At 40.5% G+C, this 25,458-nt stretch overlaps 1 protein-coding gene across 5 annotated transcripts in view; it reads left to right on the top strand.

Annotated features, from left to right (window-relative positions):
- Positions 1–25,458, top strand: part of LOC125878816 (potassium voltage-gated channel subfamily C member 1-like) — a 159,448-nt gene that overhangs the window by 35,760 nt on the left and 98,230 nt on the right. The gene's annotated exons all lie outside the window — the stretch shown is intronic.

Here is a 25,458-nt window from a genome sequence, read left to right as displayed (position 1 = left end):
ACCCATTCACACACACATTCATACACTGGTGGCTGAGGCTACCATGCAAGGTGCCACCTGCTACTTAGTTTTTAACACACTCACACACCGATGGAAGCATCATCAGGGGCAATTTGGGGTTCAGTATCTTGCTCAAGGATGCTTCAGCATGCAGGCTGGAGGAGCCGGGGACAGAGCTGCTGATCTTCCGATTGGTGGACGACCCACTCTGCCTCTGAGCCACAGCTGCCCCATGGGGTTCTAGCGATGCCAGCTTGCTCCACCACTTTGTTCTAGACTGAAATGTCAATGATTCTTAGATCAATTTTGCTCAGAGATTCATGGTCCCAAGAAAGTAAATCCTTCTGATAATAACTTTCCTCTAGCCCCATCATCAGGTCAGAATGTTGTCCCATATTTTGGTTTATTTCCAAATACCTGCAAATAGGCTAATAGGCCTGCCCAGATTCGATCACTGGCTTAGTTTTGTGTTCGACTTCATCTGACTTGCTCTGAAGTCTTACATAAGAGGACAGTGATAATCTCAAGGCAGCAGCAGTTTTTAGAGCCAGGGACAGCAGTTGCTTTCCACCGACTGCAACATCAGAAGCATGATAGGAAACTCCTGGCTCTCACCTGATCTAACAGCTGATTGGTTTAGATGTTGACCAAACAAGATGACGTGGTAGATATGTTTTTTTCTTTTGTTGAATTTTAGAAATTTAAATGCTATTTTTCTAATTTGAAGATTTATTATGTTAACAGAAAACATGTGTGACTGATGGTGAAGTTTAGTTGTCAGAGACTTAATACATTTATCATAAACTATATGTAGTCTACTGTACATTACATTTGGACTGTTTTAGTTATTTAAGTAATTAGCTTCACAGAGACTTGTGGTCAGTGGGGTGTGAGGATTCTTAAAATAACGTGTACAGATGTGAAGCCCTGACTGTATCTGACTGATCTTCAATGAAAGCTGTTGCCTTGTGTTTTTTTCCCCCTGAAAATATTAACCCTATTGTCAGACACAATTTATTCAGCCTCTGTAGTTGAGGTGATAGGTCTGTTCAGGTGCTCTGCAGCAGCAAACTGATATGATGCTGATTTACATGAGAATTCACGTAAAATTAAACTATGAACATAAGTTTCAGATTGCCTGTAAAACATTTTAATAACTCAATCTATCATAATTAACAAAATTGGAGACTGAGAACAAACTAATATATGGATCTGATAAAAAAATTTTTTATAAATCAACATCATACTGGACAGGATGTGAGACTTCCTGTATGGACTGAAGGCTGCTGGAAACTGTCGGGATACTTAACCACAGCTTTTTGTCACCACCCCCCGCTGCGGTTGCCTGCTCTCGTCCACTTTCCAGTGAGGTACAGTTCATCTTGAACAAGCCTAATGTCATTTCCATCAGCCTCCCCGGTACCTTGTATTTAGTATTTTGGCAAATGTTAGCATGCTAACATGCTACACTAAGAGGTGCCTACTGTAAGTACAGTATCACAGAGCTGCTAGCATGGCTGCAAGTTAAAGCATAAACAGAACAAATGAGCCTCACCACAGAGCACAGACTTCCTCCTCTGTCCTCCCCAGTCCTATAGAGGGCTCTACTGAATGCAGCCTGGACAGAAATCCATTGGCAATTGATTAGTTTGGTTCCAGAGACATAATGACTGTTTGCATGGTGATCTTTACACCAAGATCATAACCTTTATTTTTGTGTTTGTTAATGACATTAACATACAGTGGGACTGAACTTTATTCAAAATGACACTGACTATTTTGTGGCCAAGAGCGGTCCCTTCTTTGTGTCTCGTCATCACTGGCGATGATCTTAAGGACAAGGGCATATGTTTATTTTTCAACATTCTGGGGGAACACATATTGACAGACAGTCTAGGATTCTTCCCCGTAGAAATTTTGATTTTCCATTTTATGGCATCTTGCAATTACCTTCTTCACCAGAGCCATTGTTCATCTGAGAGTTGCATTCAGTTTGTCAAGGATGCTTATGCTCAAGGACATGTTGGTTTTACACTTTGATTTTTGTACAGATGATTCAAATGCGATATAACATGTTAATTGTTGAGTTTTAGAGGTCAGACATCAGAGTAGTATCAATCTTCTCATTTTACTTAAGTCTTTGTGGGCACAGTTGTATTTGTACTTTATGAAAAAAGTATAGCTAGAAAAGAATAAATGTAGAGCAAGAAAAAGCAAGAGCGATCATGGAGGAGCTCAGTAACTGTATGCTGCATGGGAATTATCAACAGTCTGACTTCCATGTTACTGTCAGGCTTACACAGGCACATTGAATTACACAGAAAAAAGTGGATGTTGTTTGACTAGATATGTCTGGCTTTCCTTTTCTTCAAACCACAAACTGATTCTTGTTCTCTCATATACAAATAAGGAAAAGAGAAAGAGATTAAGTTATTGAAGGAGTGTGGTAAGGAGGGCAAGAGAGACAGAAGGTCCATTTTGCCTTCTGTCTTTTAACAGACTTTATTGCAGAGTCTGCTGTTTCTCTCTCTTACTCCTGCACACATGCACACACACACACACACACACACACACACACACACACACACACACACACACACACACACACTCTCTCAAACCAAGCAGTAAACTCCAGGCCTGATGTAATGCTAAAGTGTCAAAAACTACATTTCTTGAAATAACCACTTGAGGTTGGCTCACTTTTTGTCTCAATAGCTAATTTCCCAGTTCATGACAACTGTATGGGAGAAGCATCACCACAGACCTTTTGACACAGAGATTTTGCTATAAGGCCACTATAAAGTTTCCCCTTTATGTCATGTTTGCATTTTTTCACAGAATCAAATGACAGCAGCATCACGCTTCTTTAGTGTTTGATTTTAGTTAGCATGCCAGCATCGCAGAAGCAAAAGAGGCGTGACAGATGCGACATGTAACATGATGGTGTCAGCCTCTGGTGTGACTTATAACATACGCGTCAGCAGTGCATTCTGAACAGTGACAATGGCATTACATGGCAATAATAATCATTTACTGTCTCTGTTATAAGGTGGCTGATCTCGTCCTCTGTTTGGAGGGTAAGGAGCTCCCTCACCTCATTGTTTTCACAATTTGTGGACATTTGTGTCCCCTTTTTTACTTCTTTGCCTTAGCTGCTAACTGCTGCTAGCTGCTTTTCAAATCTCCTTGTAGTGGGTAGCACACATAACACGTCATCAAAACATCACACCTGTGCTGCCTATGATCCTCAGCATTTTTACTGCCTCAGACACCAGCCTGAAGGCGAGACAACTCTGTCCCCCATTCCGTGACTGTACCTTTTATACAAACAGTGATGCAGCATCACAGCCTTTGCAATTTCTGCCTTGAAGAAGCATAGTAGAGGAGGCGTATGAGTCAGATACAACCCTATTTCCTCTACAGCTCCACCCTCTTGTGCAAATGTAGTTTCTTCTGGCTCCAAAAGTCAAGGATGGCAATGGCCAAAATGCCAAATGAGGCATGTCACATTACATATTATTTCATAAAGTCTATCTCACACACACACACACACACACACACACACACACACAGTGATGCCATAAACCTCTTTGTTAGTCCTCATGCTGTGCATTGACAATACAATGATTTCCGTAAAGCCTTCCTGTGTTTGTTGTGTTCTGACATGCCTCACTTCTGATTGATTGGTTTTGTGTGTTTGATACCGAGGGACAAGATGTAAGTGAGAAAAGGAGAATGTCAGAATGACAGCAGTGTATTGCTGCAGCACAGCATTCAGAGAGTGACATAAAGACACAGAGGAGAGGGAGCAGAATGATGAGTAGATGAATATGAAGAGGAGTAGGGGATGAGAGAGGGAGGTAAAGAAGGGATTACTTCATGAGAAATGAAGTAGCTGGGAACTCTGCAAGGGAAAGGAGATGAAGGGATCTCTCCTTTATCTATTTCTCTATTTTTCTCCACTTCCATTTTCATAACCCCCACCCCCCATATATTCCTCTATCCCCTCTTCTTTTTCTTCCCATATCCTGTGATGTTCCATTTGGCCCTCTATAAATTCAGCTGCTTTAATCTTTCCATTTCAGCACGGTGCTGGGAAATCTCTGCAAGTGTGTGTGTGTGTGTGTGTGTGTGTGTGTGTGTGTGTGTGTGTGCGCGTGCGCGTTTTGATGCAGGGGTATACATGGACGTGTGTTATTTGATGATGGAGATGAATAGGTTGCTGACCGCTGCTTTTTACAAACACGCATAATCAGATTGTGCTCAGCTGCTCTTTGAGTGTGTGTACAATTTGTGAGTTAGCGTGGAGAGGAGCTGGTATTTAAAGACAAGTTCAAAACAGATGCAGCCAAATTTATTACAACAAAACTAAGTCTACAGTCATGATAGCAATTCAGCGAGGCTGCACTAATTGCTAACTTCAGCCCACTAAAACTCTTGTACTGACAATGCTAAACAATATCTACCGAACAACACTCACCAACCGTATCACCCTTTATAAGATGCAAATGCATCTTTATGTAACACCAACAAGGACTACATCATAAATGCAGGACATGGTGGTTGTTTTGATGAGAGTCAACTTAAGCTCTATAACTTTAACAACCCATTTCATGACAAGTGCTGATTGTCTGTTCATTGTTTTGCCCTGTTGAATGAGATGTCTTAAATTCTGCTGACAGCGAAAGCTTTAATTGACCAACAAAACCACTAAAGTGACTAGCATGCCAGCAAGTGTGAATGTATAGCTGTGCAATTAGTCTCCGCTGTCAGATTTGTGTTCAGATTACTGAAATGCATGTTCATACTAGCCTTAAACAGACTAATAGATATCTGCACCTGACAACAATACACTACACAGGGTCAGTGGTAGTATACTAATAATCTGTCAAAGATTGTTCTAAACATGAGCATGATAACATTGTCATTATGAACATGTTAGTATCCTGACATTAGCATTTAGCTCACAGCACTGCTATACCTAAATACAGCCTCACAGAGACACTAGCATGGCTGTAGAGACTCATCCTGCTGAGGACAGTCTCAAAATAAAACGTTGACCATAAAGTTAAAGTGCTGACTTTCAGCTTTAAGGGTGTTTGAGGGAGTTCATATTCATAGTGGGTGAAAAATGCAGGACTAGCTACCCTTTTTTTAAGAACATTGGAGCAGGACAATCATCCTGAACTTACCTCCAAGAATATTTTTATGTCCGAACACTGGAATGTTCATATCAGTCACCTTACCTCAGTCCAACTGAGTATGCATTTCATTGTGGAAAAACAGACTGATGAACCCCACAGTGACTCTCCTTTCTTAGCTCTGGCTTGGTACATGTTCCTGAGAGATATGACTTCAGCTTGCTAGATGTTTGAATATGTTCACAATCCATGAAAACGTTTGTCTGCTGTTTGGCCAGAAGTCTTTTTTTTTGCTTTCTGTAGAGGTTGATAGTGGTTGATCTCTGTTGAATTCACAGACTTGTGAAAGAAAAATAAGGTATTTTTTTTTCAGGAGAGGAGAGAGGAGGGGAGGGGAGGGGTGGGGAGGAGAGGAGAGGAGAGGACGCAGCAAAAGAGAGGAACATTTCTACAAGGACAAATGTGAATGGCATTGTGGAGCACTGCAGTGATCAGCGAGAACAGGAGAACTAAGCAGAAAAAAGTGCACTGCCTTCTGTTTGCCTGCCTCACCTCAGTGAGCTGTGTGGGTGAAGGTGTACCAAGGAGCTGGGAGGAAAGATGGAGCAGTGCTGGGAAGCATGCCTGAATGACAGAAGTGTAGATGAGAACTATATGCAGTAGTAAGAGTGTCTGATAAGAGAATATAACATTTGATATTTGGTATGATGTTTATATTGTAAGCAAAATATATATGTGCTTATAAAGGACTAATAGTCTCCCCAAAGTGTATAAATGCTTCTTCTTTGTCTTTGGTTTGTCCCTCTGCACACTATCATATTCCATTATCCTGCTCTCATTCGCATTGTCCCTAAGGTCTTGTGCTGTTCTTAAATCTCTCAAGGGACTTTTCGCTGCTCACACACACACGCACGCACGCACGCACGCACGCACGCACGCACACACGCACACACACACACACACACACACACAGCATGAGTGTACACATGTTCTGACACTATACCCTTTTTCTGAGTCTATGTTCTTTCTCTCTGTTTACAATTTCATCATGTAGCCTATGTGTGGATTTGACAGAAAGACAGAGAGAAATAAAGAAAAAAAAAGAAAGAAAGAATCAGTTGAAGGGAAAAAGAAATAAAGAAAAGGACCAAAGCATGAAAAAATGAAGGAAAGAAACTAGGAAGGAAAGGAAACAAAGGACGCAAGAAAGGAACCAAGTGAAAGGATGGCAGCTAGTTAATGTACCTCCAGGCATTTCTTTACATCAGTGTACAATGCTGTCATAATGCTCTGCATTACTAAAAGCTAAGTGTACCCAAAAAATAGTGAAGAAAAAAGCCATGCAATCCATTTCCTCTTCTCTCACTAATGCAAATCACCTGTGTCCAGAAACCTCACAGCACTTTTTGAAGCCATGGCTGACATATTCCTCCATTTGTTGCAAAATCTTCCTGACCGTGAGGCTAAACCAGACCACTACCCTTCACCTCCATTATTTACTGTGTGTATTTCTGTTTCATGTGAATTCATTTTTGTGTGTTTTTCTGGAAAGGAAAGGGCATCTCTCATTTTATTTTTGGAATATCTTCCAAGTATCTGTGGGGAAAATTTTGCAGATCAGTCTCCATTTGTTTGTTCACAGGCAATATGTCAAACATCATTAGTGTAATTCTAACAAAATGCATAGTCCACTTACAGGAACTGCAGGACATTTTTTAACCTGGGAACCTTTTAAGAAACTTTTCTGAATCTTCATTGTAGGGATGCAAGTCACGTCATCGGTATTGGCCGATATTTGCTTTAAAATGAACTATCAGAATCGGCCAACATGCCTTTTCTTACTCTGCACAGTGAATGAATATTACATACACTGAAAAGTAGTTTATGTCTCCATCTGCTGGTGGGCTATCATTATAAGAGTATGCACACATAATAGGTGAGGAAAAAAGTGAATATATCGATATTGGTTATCAGTTAAAATGAATTGTCACATATCGGCATATCGGATATTGGCAAAAAGTCCAATGTCATACTTACTTTATCCCTACTTTATTGTAGGATCAGGGTTAAAGTGAGTTCCTTAGCCATAGGTCTTGGACCCAAAAAAGTCATTGTTACCCATTTTTCACTAACATAGAATGAGCTCTGTTAAGGGCTGGGCGATAAATCGATTTTATCGATTAATTCGAATTTGTAGTTTAGGCCGATTTGTTTTAATGAAAATCGAGTTTCTATTTAAAATCCGCCACCGCCGCTCCACGCTGGGCTCCCGTAGTTCAGAGTGGGCTCACCCATCCCCCCCACGCGCTTGATACACAAACAACATGGCAGCGAGCGCTGAAGAAAGGGAATGAGTTCTTCAGCGCTTTTGTGTGCTCACCTGTGTGTGTGTGTGTGTGTGTGTGTGTGTGTGTGTGTGTGTGTGTGCGCGCGCGCATCAGGGCTGAACTCCGCTGTGCACGACACAGAGAGCAGAGGAGGATTTTAGACGCACACCGTGTAGGGCCAGAAATGACATGCCATTGTGTAAATAAGATAAATAAGTGTTACCAACGCCAAGCCGGCAGACCCCCGAACCGTAGTAAAGGGACCTCCGAAGACCATTAGCTCCTTTAGCTTGTGTTAGCTCATTGTGGCAACAACACATAAACAACGGGACTTCGTCTGCGTTAAAGAACAGCACTTTATTTTCAGCACTGCAGGGATGATGCACAGCCTCTCTCATCAGTGTCTGACTTTTACATAGAGGGAAATAACTCAAAAACAGCATGCAGAACTGCGTAGGCTTCTTCACTGTGGCTGCTCGATGTAAACAACAGAGCACATGCCTCACTTTCTTCCTGGGGCGCATCCGTCTGACGTCACACACCACACCTGGTGCACTAACGTCTCATACCTCCTACATCAACTACACACATACACAACTCCACACACACAAGCCACACACATCAGCCTGTAACATAAGGCTATTTAGTTTGTTTAATAAAAGGACAAGGTATAGACCTATTCTAAAATTTGGTGACCATTGGTTTCAAACCGGAAAAGTTGGTTCCCATCTGGATCCAAACCATAGCAGGTTTTCTTTGACCTCAAGTGTGAATCATGATGACATCAGTGGGTGTGTCATATTTTACGAGTTGGAGAGAGAAGATGACATGTAATAGTCTGCTACGTGTTCTTATCATCATTAGTTGGTCCATGCTTGTTTTTTGGATAAAACAAATTAAAGTAATAACAGAACAAAAGCTCGCAGTTGATCAGTGCGATCCGGCTTCTTTCTACTACTGAGTACTTTCATTGTGCAATGCGCAACACTGTCCATTGATGACACAACATTGATTACAAGATGGTTCTGCCCAAAACTGGTGCAAACAAGAGGTTCCAAGAAACCTAAACAGAACTGGTTCAGTCACCAAAGCTCACTTGGTGGGAAAGGGGGTATGGACAGAGTACTTTTCAATTGTTTAGGTGAAGTATGAGGTAAATTGCATTGCTCTGTGGTCTGACCTAAATCTTAGGCTGCTATGACTTTTGCACAGTTTCATTCACACCGTGTGAGCAAGAAACCAATGTTGCCTCTACAGAGACAAAGTGCATTTATGGTCACTGCTGTCAAAGACACTTGTATTCACAGCCATCCAACCTGACCTTCCAACGTAAAGGTTCCACTGTGCTGTATCAACATCATGCTACTTTCTGCCTTGTTTGTCAGTGACAACCATCATTCGCACAACCACTAGAGGTCATGTCAGAAAAATATATAAAACATATCTGAACTAGTGACTTACACTGTATCTGATAATTTCTGTGACTTTCTGAAATGGACAATCTGACAAGCATGCCCACTCCAAGCAGTGATGTGTCATGTGTGTGGTGGTGAGAAAGTAAGCTGGGTTTGTACTAGCTTTTAGCTTCTCTTCTTTGGTCTTCACAAAATGACTTCTTTAGCTTTCCAAACATACAAACGAGTGCAACAGCATTAAAACCTAAGTAGGCAGATCTATTTTGGCTTCATTGGGCAAAAATCCCAAAAGAACCTTTCAGCATATTGCAAATTGAGTGGTCTGAGAGAAAACTAAACTTCTGCACCTCCTCTTGCCTCTGTTTTCATGCTTTAAAAAATCTAGCTTGTGACAGGAGGCTTTGCCCAATCACAGATCATTTCAGAGAGAGGGTGTTCCTGTTGGCTGCTCTACAAATGCAGATGTGTGTGCACGTTATTTTATTGATAACCCCATTCAATGGTGGAGAATCCTCTGGCGAAAGTTGCTATTTCAGCATTGGCAGCAACTGCCTACACTGCAAAGCAACCCAAAAAAGGGATACAGACTTATAAAAAAGAGAAAAGAGAGTCTAAAATGCCTCACATCACTGTGTCCTCTACCAATGCAGCCACTTCAAATTTCCGTTTGATCCATGGTGGAGCCGTGACCAATCCGTGACGGGTCCCTGTCGTCACCTGGCTGGGCTCGTAGCTCTAATGACATCCCCCTGCGATGACGTAGAGAATACGGGGCGTACTGGTAACGCCTCTTAAGTTTAATTTGTAGAAACCAGTTGCAGTGGTCTGTCTATCCACCAGGAGGAGCAGTGAGTGTGGAAGCTGAAGCGGTTTACTGCGCCTCTTATTACTGAGAGAGCTTCCCACACAGAGCATATTTAATGATTATCACTATATATGTATATGTATATGTGTGTGTGTATATATATATATATATATATATATATGTATATATATCACACACACACACATATATATACATATATATGGCTATATAAATGTGATTTATAGTGCTGTTAGACCCCACTCTGTTTACAGAATGTGCGAAAGACAAGGATTTTTTTTTTTTATCCTAAGCGAAAATGTTATTTTTCAGACTAAATGGCAACAAATATGGACTGAAGCAGAATCTTTCATTAGATAAAAACAGCTTGTGAATATTGGACATGATAACATAGATCTTTTCTTTTTTAATTATTATTTTGAGGATGGTACAAGGCTCTGCACATGCTCTGCCTGCTGCACACAGCACGGCTTCACCTTAATTATTTTTTATAGTGTCGGATCAACCAGATCTGTGTGAGGGCCATGTCGTGGTGTAAATCATATAAATAACATAAGGCTACGGCTTCACCTCATTGATCTGTTGCTGTCTGTCTACACAGATTCGTGGAAACCGTATTTCACAAAGAGCTGCTCATTCAGCTGTTTTACATAGTGTGAAAATGACTCCTCGGCTCTTCTTATCACATGCTTATAGCATTATGTTGTACTCTTTTGTTCCTACGGAATGGGCCATTACAGAATGTGCGAAAGACAAGGATTTTTTAACCTCAGCGAAAATGTTGTTTTTCACACTACACGACAACAAATATGGACTGAAGCAGAATCTTTCATTAGATTAAAACAGCTTGTGAATATTGGAAATGATGACAGAGATCTTTTCTTTATTTTTTTTTTCTCAATTATTTATTGTTAGGTTGAAACAAATAAAACTTATAGAGCAAACAATCACATGTGAAGGACGGCTCAGGGAAACAGAAATACATCAGAAAGACCTTAAAAAATAAAATTCAGTAAAAAAGAAGAAATTCAGACAAAATAATGATGTTAACAAGTTGACATACAAACAAAAATGAAACAGAAGCATGGGACACATTAACAAAAAGGAAGGAAAGAAAAAAAATATTTTACAGCAATGACAAAGAGAAGCAAACTAATTACGGTAGAGCTGCAACAATTAATCGACCGCTTGATTTATAATTGACTACAAAATCAATCGGCAACTAATCTAATAAACGATTAATCGGTTTGAGAAATTGATAGGGGGGAAAAAAACAAAAAACAAAGTTTTTTATCCTTCTCCTCAACAACAGCAAACCGAAAATCCTTGGGTTATAGGCAAAACAAGACATCAAAGGATGTCATTTTAGACTATTGGAAACACTGAACAACATTTTTCACCATTTTCCAACATCCTGTAGATCAATCAAGAAAGCGATAGACAGATCAAATGACATTGAGAACAATCATTTACTGCAGGCATAGATTACAGACAAACTCAAATATAAACAAAACACATACACGTGCATGGCAAATAGTATTAGACAAATAAAATTAGCCTACATAACAAGAAATTAGAGGCGAGGTGAGGCTATAGGGTTAATGAAGCCCCTGGATGATATCTATAGTTTTTGACCAGTTACTTAAAGTTACAGCTTTAGCCCCACTGATACTAGCAGTGGACCTTTCTAGTAGACAGACATCTGAAAAAAATGAATAACCAGGCACTATTCTTGTTAATTATAGGTTCAAACCAGTTCTTAATTATGATTTTCTTAGCAGCAGTAGAGGCAGCCAGAATAATCTTTCTTTCTTGAATTGTTAACACTATGTTAGGATTGTATCCGATCAGATAAAGAGCAGGGCAGGTGGGAATAGATTTGTCAATGATGGTCCCAACAATCTTATTTACATATCCCCAGAGATAATTAATAATGGGACAGTACCAGGACATGTGTAAATAATCTCCTCTGACAGAATCAGAACAGTTAGTACATAGATCACTATCAACCAAGTTTAAATGACATCTGCACTCCAGTGTAAAGTAAGATCTGTGTACAAACTTGTAATGAATTATCTGATCTGCCAGGTTCTTAGAGGAGGCAGAAATGATGTTCCAGATTGAAGGCCAATTCCAGTCCAAGTTGAGGGGTTGAAAATCATTTTCCCATCTCTTAGTCACTGGGAGTGGTTTAGTATCACAAGAAGAGAGCCTGTCATACAGTGAGGCTACCAGTGTAGTCTTACTAGTCAGTTGAGCTACTAAAGGGTGTCGAGGGAGATGTACATCCCAAGGTACTCCATATGTTTTAAGTGCAGTGTGCAGTTTAAGATAAAGTATAAGATATACAGCGCCAAATGGATAATGTGTTAGAAATGATAGGACCCATATGAGATTCTGCGTTTTTTTTTTTTGTTTGTTTTTTTTTGATGGCGGAAAAGGGCAAATCCTGAATCCTAACCGGAAAACACAAGGCACTTTCTATGGAACGCCATGGTATAGCTGAAGATGTGGCCAACCAGGTGTACAAGGCTTTTAATTGGAAGGACCAATAGTATTTAAAGTTAGGAAGGGAGAGCCCACCAGAGATTTTGGGGTGACAAAGGGTTGAGAAGCTGATCCTGGGACCTTTCCCGTTCCAGATAAAATTTCTACACATAGACTCAAGATCCTTAAAAATTTTGCCGGGGTAGGAAGGGGGAGCATCAAGAATAAGAAATTGATTCGTGGTAGTACGCTCATTTTAATGACCGAAATACAACCGTGGAGACCAGCTTCTAGGACAGACCAACTAGTAAGATTTTTTTATACTTTAGTGAGAACTGTGTTAAAGTTATCTTTGACAGTAAGTGCAAGTGTAGGTCTAATTTGAATACCCAAGTAAGTAAAGCCATGGTTATGTGAAGAGATTGGATGGTGGGTGAGCTCAGTATTTAAAGTTGTCTTGTTTAATGGCAATAGTATTTATTTAGACCAATTTATTTTATAACCAGAGAGGTAGCCAAACCTCTGGGAAAGATCTGGAACTTGAGGCAGAGAGTTAGCTACATTATAGAGGTACAATAAAATGTCATCAGCATAGAGAGACAGATGATGAGATGTCCCTTTAATAATAACAGGGGATATGGCATGATCTTTTCTTTTTTAATTATTATTTTGAGGACTGTCCAAGACTCTGCACACGCTCTGCCTGCCGCATGCAGCACGGCTTCACCTCATTGATCTGTCGCTGTCTGTCTAAACAGATTTATGGAAGCGATATTTCACGAGATCTGATGCAAGAGGAATTTGTGATAAAATGTCTATTACTATTTATTAACAAACCGCCAAGGGGTCATTTTTACCCCCATGCCATTTTCAATTGCTTGTAACTTTGTCACAATAAAACTCTAACATCTCTCTGCGAAATGCAAGCTAGTTTTGACAGACAGACAGACAGACAGACAGAAAGAAATAATTTTTTATAGTGTCGGATCAACCAGATCTGTGTGAGGGCCATGCCATGGTGTAAATCATATAAATAACATAAGGCTAGGGCTTCACCTCATTCATCTGTCGCTGTCTGTCAAAACAGATTCATGGAAACCATACTTCACAAAGTGCCGCTCATTCAGCTGTTTTACATAGTGTGAAAATGACTCCTACCTACCTGTACCTCACTCCCCACCGCTACAGACTACTGGGCCTTTTCCACTGTCACTTTTGTATGCGCTGAGTCAAGCCATGCCAAGGCAATTTGCGTTTTCATGATCATTAAGATGCGCTGTGCCATGCCAAGCTGTGACAGAGATGGACCTTCTCCAGAGTTGGTTCAAAAGCTGGGCTACCTACCCTCATCCGGGAAGCAGTGATGTCTTGCTGACCACAGCCCCAGACAACCCTGCTTTTTTGCCTCAAACAAGCTGTGTGTTGCAAGACTGTACTCACCTCTGTCTGCAGAGAGAGAGGTGTTTTTAAAAGTTGCCATGTGTTCAGCTCTCAGTACTTTAATAGCTTCTAACTGAATCTCTGCTGTTTGGAGTTTAATTTCTGTCCTGCATCCTGTTTATACTTTAGATGTCTGTTTTATTTTAGTGTTTGGTGTTTGCTATTAGCTGAATTAGAAGTTGTGTGTAGAAGTTTTATTGTGAAGAATCTAGAGGAAATGAAACATGTTTATCACTGCAACTTTGTGAGTGACTTTTCTTCAATAAAGGCAAGTTTAATAATACGGCAGGGAGGAGGAGTAAAATCAGAAACAGCCACAGACAGCTCAACTTCAACAGGTAAACTTTTACCTGCCCTGCGGTGGAAAAACACATGCAGCAAAAATAACATGGAACTTTGGCCGTGGATCTGCTTTTTAAACATCATCTCTCAAGACTAGCCATCATTAGTTAAAGACACAGGTAGCTCTGTTGTAATGGAAATGCAAATCCCTGCTGTGCTGGGCTGATGGCCCAAACCAAGCAAAGCCAAGCCAGCTTGTGACTGTTCGAAAGGGGTATCTCTCACCTGGAGGAGAGTGTGTGTAAATGTGTAAATGTGTAAATAAATCAATGAAGGGAAACACTGCATTACTGTATGAAGCATGAGCATATGCCCGTGCTCGTTTGATGAGAGGGGCTTAGGACAGAGAGGAAAGAAGTGCAGCAGAAGGGTGTATCCTCAAATTCTGTCGTTTCTTTGCCCTTTCCAGAAAACTACATACCCCAGCTTTAACACCTTCAAGAAGAGATTGTCTAAAAGTATGCACCCATTTGATGGATTAATGCATTCTGCCCCTCTTCCCGCCAGTGAGTGTGGTTATTTAGAACAGCTTGCCTTCCAATCTGAGTGGAAGACAAGTCTTACAAAGTAGTGCATTTGGAGCATACAACAGCCTTTGGTCTACAGGGATACACAAAATCAGTAGGATTCGTCCTCTGGGAACTGTAAATATCTGTATCAAATGTCATGGCAATCCATCAAATACGTGTTGAAACATTTCAGTCTGGAACAAAGAGGCTGACTGACCCACTGACATTGCCGTCGTGGCAAAAAAAAAAAATCTAGATGTCGGACACTGCACCTCGTCACGAGACTGCACTGAGGACAAAGGATGGCACACACTATAAAGAGCAAGAGAAAGAAAGACTGAGGTAAAACGTGGGGAGATCGATGGAGTGATAGAGAGAAATGAAAATGTGAACACACAGACAAACACCCGGGCATATTCCCTGATGTGTCTTGGTGTAGCTGATGAAATACCAAAGTAATCGTCATATTGCAGGTGCTGTGCAGAAGAAAACTGTTTAGCTGTGAAAAACCACCTTAACTGTCCATTCAGAATGGAAGACACTGCTAATGACAATAAAACATACTGTGATGAAACACTGATGACTTAGTTTTTATTACATTAACAGGGGCTTGATATATAGATACAACTAATTTGGTAATAAACAAAAAATGATGGTTGTTGAAATGTGTTGGGGTTTTTTTTTCTTTGCTGTTTTTTAAAAAAGCTTATTCTTTTTTGTAGTCTGTTGTCAGCCACCTTAAATAATCTGTTTGGGCAAATTAATAGCCACAGCTAGAGCACCACTGATAGAGCACTACTGAAAAATCTGGTAATAGTATACTGCCTGATATGTTTTTTAGATTAAAAAAACTGTGTAATGACAGCACTGTTTTTAAATGAGATCAGACATTAGTGGTATTTCTGTAATATATTTTTTTATATGTTTCAATCAACATGCAAAAATACTGCCATATCTGTTAGGCCCAGCCAGTGTACCAGCACTCCTGCTAATGCCAGGTTCAGACTACACATCAGTTCAATTACAGCCTAAGGTGGCAGTGTCGGCTCAGATCGTGAACGGCAATGAGTGTCGTATGCAATAATCCATCGTTTTATCTTGTGTAGTGTGTCATAGTAGATGACAAGTGACGCCACATATGGGACACCTCACAACATCCCTACAGAAAGTTTAGCATGTTTTATTTTCTTTTTGTTTTCCATGACTTCTCCCGTCACAGCCATCACTTTGACTGAGAGGAACACAGAGCGATCTGCTGCCGTGGACAACTGTGCGACAGCAACACCCCAGCCTTTTTGATATTTCCTGCAAGGACGTTACCACACAGAGTAAAAAGGGAAGTGCACAACACAAAGGTGAATTTTTTCATAGGGATGGCCAGATGGGGCCACTGGTTGAGACACTAAAACCAAAATCCATAATTAAGTGACAGAATTTTGATTATGCTGTTGCAAACTATGTCACAGAAAACAACGTCATTACAAGAGTTAAGGAATCACATACTGATATACTTTGGTTTCTAATTAATTTTAATTAATTTATTTATTTTATTTATTAAGTGCTGTACAAAAAAAACAAGGAGGCTACTTAAAACAGTATACATTAAAGGAGCTATATGTAAGAAATATAAAGCAAATAGTCATAAAATTCTCCTAATATGTCACAGAGACTAAGGAATAATGTTCATATAACATACTGATCTCACCAACAACAATAGTACAGCCAGAATATTCGCATTTAAAAAAAAAATTTACGGTCTGCAAATCATGTTTATGTTTTGAATTTGTGTTTTGGCCTGTTGCGCCACCCTCCGCTGTCTACCAGTCACACAGTCTCAGCATCAGTTACAGTTACGACTGAGCTACAGCAGCACAGCAAGCAGCATTAGCAGTGTCCCGGTACATAGCATTAGCAGCCGGCTCCTCATGAGCTGTATCCCGGCAGTAGCATTAGCAGCAGAGAAGTCGGACTTGCTCAAACGGTCCACTGGAAAACCGAAGATCAAGGACGCAGCGATGCAGCCACAGCAGCCGCCCGTGGGCAAACAAATCAGTCTCCAGCGTGCCGCTGTCCAGCAACCTCGAATCTGTAGGGGGAGGGGAGGGCGGACATGACTCGCGGCAGTATTTTGAATTTGAGTGCAGTAACCGTTTTGGCCACATTCTTACATACAGCGCCTTTAAATAAAACACAAGAAAACAATGACAGACAACAATAAACAGACAAATCAAGACTTATATACAACAGTGAACAAATGGGTCTTTAGCTTTAAAAAACATCAGCTGAACATGCCTGCCTAATACCAATACGTAGATTGTTCCAAAACAAAAAAGCATGCTCACCAACCGTCTTTCTGCTGACCTTGGGGACACTCAGAAGATGAGTCCCCTGGGAGATCAGGTCTCGTGCAGGTATGTACGGTTTAATCAGGTCCAACAAGTACTGTGGTGCAATACTATTCACAATTTTATAAGTAAGCAAAAGCACTTTAAAGTCTGCTCTGACCTCTGCCGAAAGCCAGTGGAGCTAGCCAACACGGGAGTAATATGCTCATATTTACCTGCTCCAGTCAGAACACGAGCTGCTATGTTCGGTACCATCTGAAGACCCCGAAAACTCTTCTTTGGCAAACCTGACAGAAGGGCATTGCAATAATCTAGCCCTGATGTGACAAAAGCATGAATAAGGATCTCAGCATCTTTAATTGAAGGATAGGTCAAATCTTGGTAATATTTCTTAGGTGAAGGCCACTCTGGTCACCTCCTTTATAGGAAAATCAAATGAGAGGGTTTGATCAAAGAGCACACCAAGATTCTTAAATCTGTCACTGCAATGAATCACAGAATCATCCAGAGACAAAGTAAAATGTTCATACAGATGCCTTAATTTTGCAAGACCGATAATCATCACATCTGTCCTAGCCGAGTTAAGTAACAGGACATTTCTACATAACCATCCCCTAACTGCAGCTACACAGGTCTCAAGTTTAGTTATATCTGACCCATTTTGCAGGATTATAGGCGTATACAACTGTAAATCATCTGCATAACAATGAAAAGAGATCCCAAATGAACGTAAAATCTGTTATAGGTAATATTACTAATCATCTGATGTGCATAGACTACCACAGGTACAGTTAACATTTTGAGTTTCACAGCAGTTGTGTTTTAATGTGTTATGTGTCTGTACGTGTTAGGTGATTCATTGTTCTTCAAAAAGGCTGGTTGTTCTTTTCCTTAAAAAGACAAATATGCAGCTCTAATTCAAAGGAGTATATTATGTGTAAAGAACAAAGCATTTACTGGTAACAAGTTTTCTCAAGTTAAGGAAGACTTGTGGGTACCCATAGAACCCATTTTTATTCAGAAATCTTGAGAGTTCAAGGGACCTCTTTGAAAATGGCCATGCCAGTTGTTCCCTTGAAAAAGAGAAAAATTAGAACATTATTTAGTCTCCTTCCTGACAAGCTATGTCAACATGGTTAGTACCAATGGATGCCTTAGGTTGTCTAGTTTCACGAGATACCACATACCTTTTGCAGCCTCTCAAAGACAGTAATGTCAACCTGGGATTGCTTTTGCCAGGGGTGGTCAGTAGTTGTATTAGTGAGCCCCCCCCCGGGTGCATCACTGCCTAGGAACGCAACCGGCTGCTTTGTCCCTGGGGCTCTGCAGTAATTTGTGTGTGTGTGTGTGTGTGTGTGTCTGTGTGTCTGTGTGTCTGTGGGTCAGTGGGTTGATGGTTGAACTACATCCCCAGTCCTGTACTTGCAGCACTTCTCTCCTGACTGTTGGGGAGTTTCAAGACAAAAGAAAATGGAGACTCTTCTTTACTTTTAGTCTCATGTCTTTAATTTCATTATCAGTCACATACACACAAATACAGAGACACAGTTACTGTATAAAGGTGCTCAAATCTGCCACAATCTCACCTAAGTCACTGTCCTAGCCCTTATTTGCTTGCTTCTGTTTTTCACAAGTTACCTTATGCCCACACTGACCAACACACACACATACACACACACACACACACACACACACACACACACACACACACATTGAAACAGAGGAGATCAATATACGACCTAAGTAGAGTGCTCTGCTCAGCTGATGACCTCATCTAACAGGCCAGTTAAAACATCAATATGAGGCAGGCAGGCGGGGCTAGGCTGTCAATCATTACGGTGGACAGTGGGAGGTTTCATTCAGGCATACAGTCATGTTTCGTGTAGCTGTTCTCGGTATATCCTGTATTAACATTGGATAAATCACTCTCAAAAGGTAATACAACTAAATATGAAAACTATAACATAGTGTTCTTAATGGTATTTGTCCATTACTTTGGTTTATGTCCTTATACCTGGAAATTAACATTCCCATCAACCTCTGGTATACGTTGTGTTCAGGGCTAATTAGCAGTTAGCATGTTAGAATGAGAAGGTGATACAATGACAATGTGTTAACAACTTATTCCACTGCCCCAAGTGACAAATTACATACATGAATTAGAGATGTACCAATGAAATGAAATTCCGGGCTGAAACCAATGCAGTTATAATTACGGGAAACTTTTGTGTGTGGATCTCCTGTCTAATTCATGTCAAAACCAATGTTTAAAATAACATCTTGGCTGATGGCCAATACTGATGTTTTAATTGTTTTTTATTTTGTTTTTGATGTTATTTATGCCCCCTTTTGTAGGAAATCAATATAAAACAATAACCAAACTGTTTTGAAGTCAGTTAGCCCTTCATTGGACCTTTGAATGAAATGCAACCATACAAATTTATGAAACAACCTTTTATATAACCTTTTACATGAAAAGGGTGTTTTTATTTTTATTTTTTAAATGCTGCAAAAGCCTTTTTACTATTACTATAGTAACTCAATGCAGCCTCTGTTAGCTGTTAGTTCCAGCTACCAGCTGCTTACAGCTAATAGTTAACTGGCTCTCCTCCTACCAATTTCAACATGGATCTTTTGTTCACAATGTAGCATTATCAAGAAAACAATAGGGTGCATCTCCTGATGCATCAATAGTGAGTTTAGTGCTTTTTTTCATCCCAAAGGCATCCATGTTTGGAGTTATCTTTTACAGTTCACACTCCTGAGAATGTCTGGAGAGAATGATTAAAAATTAAGTTTTTATTAACATGGAGGAAAGTCTTATAAACTTTTGCCTTAAGTGTTTTGAAATCAGGATGATGCAGCATAAAAAGTCCTCTGTCTTAATTTCATTGTTGTTTTTTCCAAGGCGTTTAAGCCTTGAGCTGAAGCTCCACTACAATGCATCTCTTTATGAGTGAGCAGGAAGTTATTCACTGTCCTGCTCGGAGATGCTTCAGTGATGAGATTTTAGGTTGCTATGAGCAGCTCTGCCCATCACCACGTGGCTCTGCTACCAATATCTAGTCAAAGATAAACAGATAATTCAACTGATCATCAAAAACCTGAAAAAGGAACACAACAACTTTGGTTGTCATTGCGAAGCAGTAGTTAAGAACTGTAAACTGTAGCGGTGGTCTATATTAATGGTAACAACAGTGGCAGGAAATGTTAGACAGCGCCCCTACTGGCATGTTCTGCCCCCCAGGTACGTGTGTTATTCACTTTTTGGCAGCAGCTACTCTTGGCCCTCTCTCTGAGCTTTGCCAGGCTGGGGCACTATTTGGCAGAGCTCCGTCCTTCCTACTTAGTGTATTGGAGCTACCTCTGCACCGAGCAGAGCACTGCAGCAATATGTGGCCTGCAGCAGTGCTCCATCAGAGAAGGGGAGGAAGGAGGAGGGAAATAATTCTCATACTGATCTCATTTTTCAGATTCCTCTCCAGGGGTTCCTGATTTTTCATTGTTCTTTTAGTTTGAGCTCTTGCATTGTTTGTCGATTAGGTGTATTTAGTCTTGATTCCTGTTCTCTATTTTTTTCTTTTTGTCCATCAAAAAAGTACACACACTTAAAATCTAGTCTAGCAGAGCCCCTTCAGGCTGATTAAACCAACCAAGTGGACTCAGCCTAAATGCGCACACACTTAGATGCAGCAGGTTTTGCAGTGTGGCCCGGGGCTGTTTTAGTACTGTAGCAAGTGTACGGATGGATGGCTCTCTCAGTGCCAGAGCCCTGTCGCTTTGTGACAGCGCCTCTCCTCCTCCTTCTTTCCTTCCATTGTTCTACCTTAGGTATCCGTTGGTTTGTGTCATTATAGCGCAGCAGGGAGCTCCAGGCATTACATTAGCCTGTAACTAGTCTGTTCTTCCTCCACCCATCCTGCTCTCTCCCTCTGCTCAGTCTTTTCAAGCACAAACTACCTTTCTTAGCAGATTAGATTATCCAAGAAAATATGTATTTTTCCCCCTAAATGAGCCCCAGTGTTAGCAAGATATTCTCGTAGCATCCACCAAACGGACATACTGCGGCGTAGGGGAATGAAGATCCAAATTCTGCCTGACTGGCGGTATTTATGACTTACGGAGACGGAGAGATTGATAGAATTTAATCTATCGATTTATAATGAAAAGACATCAAGGCTCTTTTGTTTATCATCCAAAAGAGTCCCATCGATCCTCTTCTCTCCAGCTGCACCGCCACCTCCTCCCTTTCCTTGCTGATTCAGTGCAGTCCAGCTTTGCCACATACGTCTGGTGAAGGCCGGACAGCAATTACTATCAGAGTACTTTGGGAGGTTTATGCAAGGCTGAGGTTGGTTGGCTTCAGTCGGCCGCTCTGTCCATATCTCTGAGGAGGAAGGGAAGAAGGGAAGGAAGAGATTGCATTTATGGAAGTAAAGACAGAGGTAGCAAACAGTAGTTGGTTGGTTAAAAACAAATTTAGTGAGGCATATGTATATTTTCAAGTAGCACAATAAATTCTGAAGACCCCCTGGGACACTTAGCAGATCGTGACCAAACTCAAAAGCAGGAGGAACAGCCTGCAGTGATAGCCTCCATCTTGCGGCATCCACCTGCCTCCCTGAACTCTCTTCAAGAACTCTTCAAGAACCTGGTGTCTTTTGCATGTTTTTGTGGTTTTGACATTTGCAGACGTTGTCTTTGAAAGCATTTGTAGTGCTGCTCTCAGTTGTACACGAGAAAAATTTTGTAAAGAATGAAGAAGAAAAGTTTGTACCCTGTCCAAACTGTCAGATAAAGACCTAAAAAGGCCACTTCTGCTGGTTTCAAAGCCCCTACGATATTATCCTTTCTAATATCTATTGCAATATAGTCACATCTTTGTACTTGTTTGTGTCAAAGTTGATCTTTGACATCTACTGCATGTCGCCATCTGTCATCGACAGGGAGAGATGATGAGACAGCAAACAGGTTGGGGGATGCAGAAAGCCACAAGCTGCAGTGAGGATGAAGGTAGCCAGACAAACAACCAGATAAAGAGCAAGAGATAAATTAGTTCAAACAGGGGAAATGAAGTGGGACAAGAGGGGAAATCCACAGAGGGAGGCGTGTTGACACATTGCAGCTACTGTAACACACCAAGAACTAATGCAGTGCACAACTTCCTACTGTCTGCAACAACACACAGCTACAAGACCACATACAGGCTGTCTCTCACCTCAACCTCCACTGCTATGTCTTTCATCTTCCACTCCCTCACATATACACGCACATTCACACAGCATGTCCGGTTAGATTCTCACTGACTTGGCAGAACTCACATTCTAAATGTGTGTGTGTGTGTGTGTGTGTGTGTGTGTGTGTGTGTGTGTGTGTGTGTGTGCAGAGGGATCCTGTACTGCTGTATCCTCCTCCTGGGGAGTAAACAGTATGCAAATCTTCAGCCAGGCTATTTGTAGTGAAGTCACCTTTACAAGGGACACTGTGTATGTGTGTGCGTGTGCGTGTGCGTGTGTGTTTGTGTGTGTGTATGTGTATGTGTGTGTCCTTTCTGCAGTGGAAGAGAGGACATCCCGAATGCTGTGTCACTGTTACATGAGAGAGAATGTGATATAATTTATGAAGTAACACTTTGTATAATTTCAGCTGGTGTCGCATTTTTTAGTAAAAGCTGTGGTCCAAGTGGGAACACATATAACAATTAGGATTGGTATAATACGTTACATTTGTCATATTAGGTGATGTTGACACTGGACATTAGTGTCCGGCAGATCCAAGTCTAAGTCCAACACTGCATCATTTGTAACTCTAGAACAACACGCAGCTTTTTGTGATCTGACTCCCCTGTCAGTGGGAAAATGTCATTTGCCTGTGCCTTCCACAACTGTTACACATCACATTTGAAAAAACAAAACTATATTTTGATCTCAGACCTCTATGGTTTAACTTTGGTTAGGTTTAGCCAGAAACATGATGTGGTTAAATTTAGGGAAGTGTGGTCATGCAATCGAATTCATGCACTGTTTGTACATTTTCCTACAAAAAGTGCTGGACTAAAATTTGTCCATATCTTACATCATCATAAGCCAATAATTCATGTACAACCCAGGTGTTTGGGAAGGCTGCGATCACGTAACCAATGACCTGGCAGTATACAAAAGGAAGCAGGTTGGGGTGTTGGATGGGTCACAGACTGATTTTGAGTCATTTCAAGGTACGTCATCAGTATATTTCATATCCTTAACCTAACCACAGTCACCTAACTTTACTGTAAAACTTCACTTAACAGCCCACCGATTCCCTTTTACTAGCTGATTGTGGCAATACATTTTGACAAATGGTCTCAGTTAGATGCTGGGTCTGGTTGCCAAGACGTTTTTTTAATAGAAGTTTTTTGAATGTATAAAACCTTTAAAAGCCCAACAAGTTATGGAATATCCCACTTGAGCTATCGTCAGTTAGCTGCATTAATCGTGCATACAAATATAAATTTTTTAAAGGTTTGTCATTATGGACATGCTACACACATTGTTACCTTGGCTCTGAGCACCAAAGGGGGATGCAACTCAAAAAAGTTGTGACTTCCTATCACCGAAATGGTCATATAGTTTGAACATGTGTCCAATCCTAATTATATTCCTTTGATTTGTAAGGGTCAAGTGATTAAAAGAATCAAAAGGGTTCTTATAAAAAATAATCCAAGTAGTGAATATTGTTTTAAGAGGATAAAAAGTGGTGTTGTGTCACCATGCCAGGTGCTGTAATCATCTGATGCAGTCAAATGAGCACAATAACGGTCTCTCTCCTCTCTCTGATGTGTTGTCTGCCAGAGCTAGATGATATGTCATTCGATATCCTAATTTTTAGTATAACCAAACTGGTTTGAATGAAGAATTTTGTAGTTTTTCTCATCTTTGCTGAGCAAGAGTTTTGTATTAGAGATGTTAAAGGCTTGTCCCCGACAGACACCTGTACCAAATATACGCTGGCTGAGTTCAGTGATTAAAACAAATAAAAGCCCAGGCTATTCATTGAAGTTTATGGTAAGTGACTTTATGTTAACTACATAACATCATTTGTGAGACAGTCATTTGTAGGATATCATATGAACCGTTGTGAGTGCATTCTCGCAGGATATCATAAAAACTCTTGTATGAGGATACATTGTACACTTGCACATCTTTATGTAGTGCAGAAGTGTTCAAACCTTTTTGAATAAGGGCCAGAATAGATAATGTGAAAACACCTGGGGGGCCAGTACTAAAAAAACATCAAATACAAATGAGATAGACTCAACTCTTTCATCTTTTAGTGAAAAGTAGGGTTGGGAATGATTAACCGATACGACCGGATATCTGGTTTGACAAGTGAGAGATACGGCTGCGTTGGTAGCAGCCTCCTCAATCGATACGAATCAGCCATGAATCCTTAGATGAATCGATTGTAGAGTCATGGATCGGGTATCGTAAGACTAGCAATCGGTTGACTGGCTTTAACAGTTTGCATCTCTAAAACAATGCGAGAGCCGGCGGCATGCTCCGTAGCAGGCATTACTGACAACGATAATGGATGTAAACATCAGCGCCAACTTGACCGATGGAGCTGAGGAACAGAAGCTAATGCTGGTTGGATAAACCAGGGAGCAGCCAAGCCGCAGCAGAAACTAAAGGCGAATCCTGCCGGTTGTGGGTTGAACTGGGGTCACAGACACAGACAGAAATATGTATTCCTGTCATGACTGCCCAGAAATACCAGAACAGCCGAGCCGTAGCACCACACAGGTATGTGGCGTGTTAGAGGAGAAACGAGCCATTCACATTTCCACAAACCTCTGCGCACTTTAGGGACTGTTCTTTACTTGTCAGGGGAGGAGGGTGGCTAGTTGATTTTTATTTTATTTATTTATTTTATTTTGATCCCCCCTATGTTAATCACTTATTGATGCTGTTTTTGAAGTATGAATAAGTTAATAAGTAATTTATTCCATTGAAATATCAGTGATGTATTATAGAAAAGTGATTTATCTTTTTATAAATGACAGAGTGTAGCAAACACAGAGAAATAGTCTGACATGCTGTCAGTGATAAGCTGCTAGTCATCACAGTCCATGATATCAACTAATAACAGATGTCAGATTCTGCCCCTACATTACATGTTATTATTTTATTCTGCTTTATGTTTATATTGTACAGCGCTACGATAAACTTTATTCCAGACTGAAGTCCATATAAGATACATACAAAAACACAGACAATACAATAAAAACAACACAACAAGTAGGTTTAAAACACTTAAATTTTACTTAAAGCTCACTTCACTTAAAGTTTAAAATTTCTTCTCATTTTTATATTGATCCCATCCAACAAAATGATGTTCATTCAGCAAGTCTTTTTTTGGTCCATGTCTAAAAATAAATACATTTGACATGTGATTTTGTTGTTGTTTGTCTTTTTATTTTATTTTTGCCAGTGCCATACAGCAACAATGCTTGGGGATGTGGTCTTTTACAAATTTGAAAATACTGTAAGGATGTCACTTTTATAGAATTGGCTTCTTTATTTTATAATGTATGATTAATGTCTACATCAACAAATGTTAACCATAGAATCGTATCGATCCTACACTGTAT

Source organism: Epinephelus fuscoguttatus, linkage group LG19 (assembly GCF_011397635.1).
Source record: "Epinephelus fuscoguttatus linkage group LG19, E.fuscoguttatus.final_Chr_v1".
Lineage (NCBI taxonomy): Eukaryota > Metazoa > Chordata > Actinopteri > Perciformes > Serranidae > Epinephelus > Epinephelus fuscoguttatus.
This window is presented reverse-complemented; position numbering and strand designations above follow the sequence as displayed.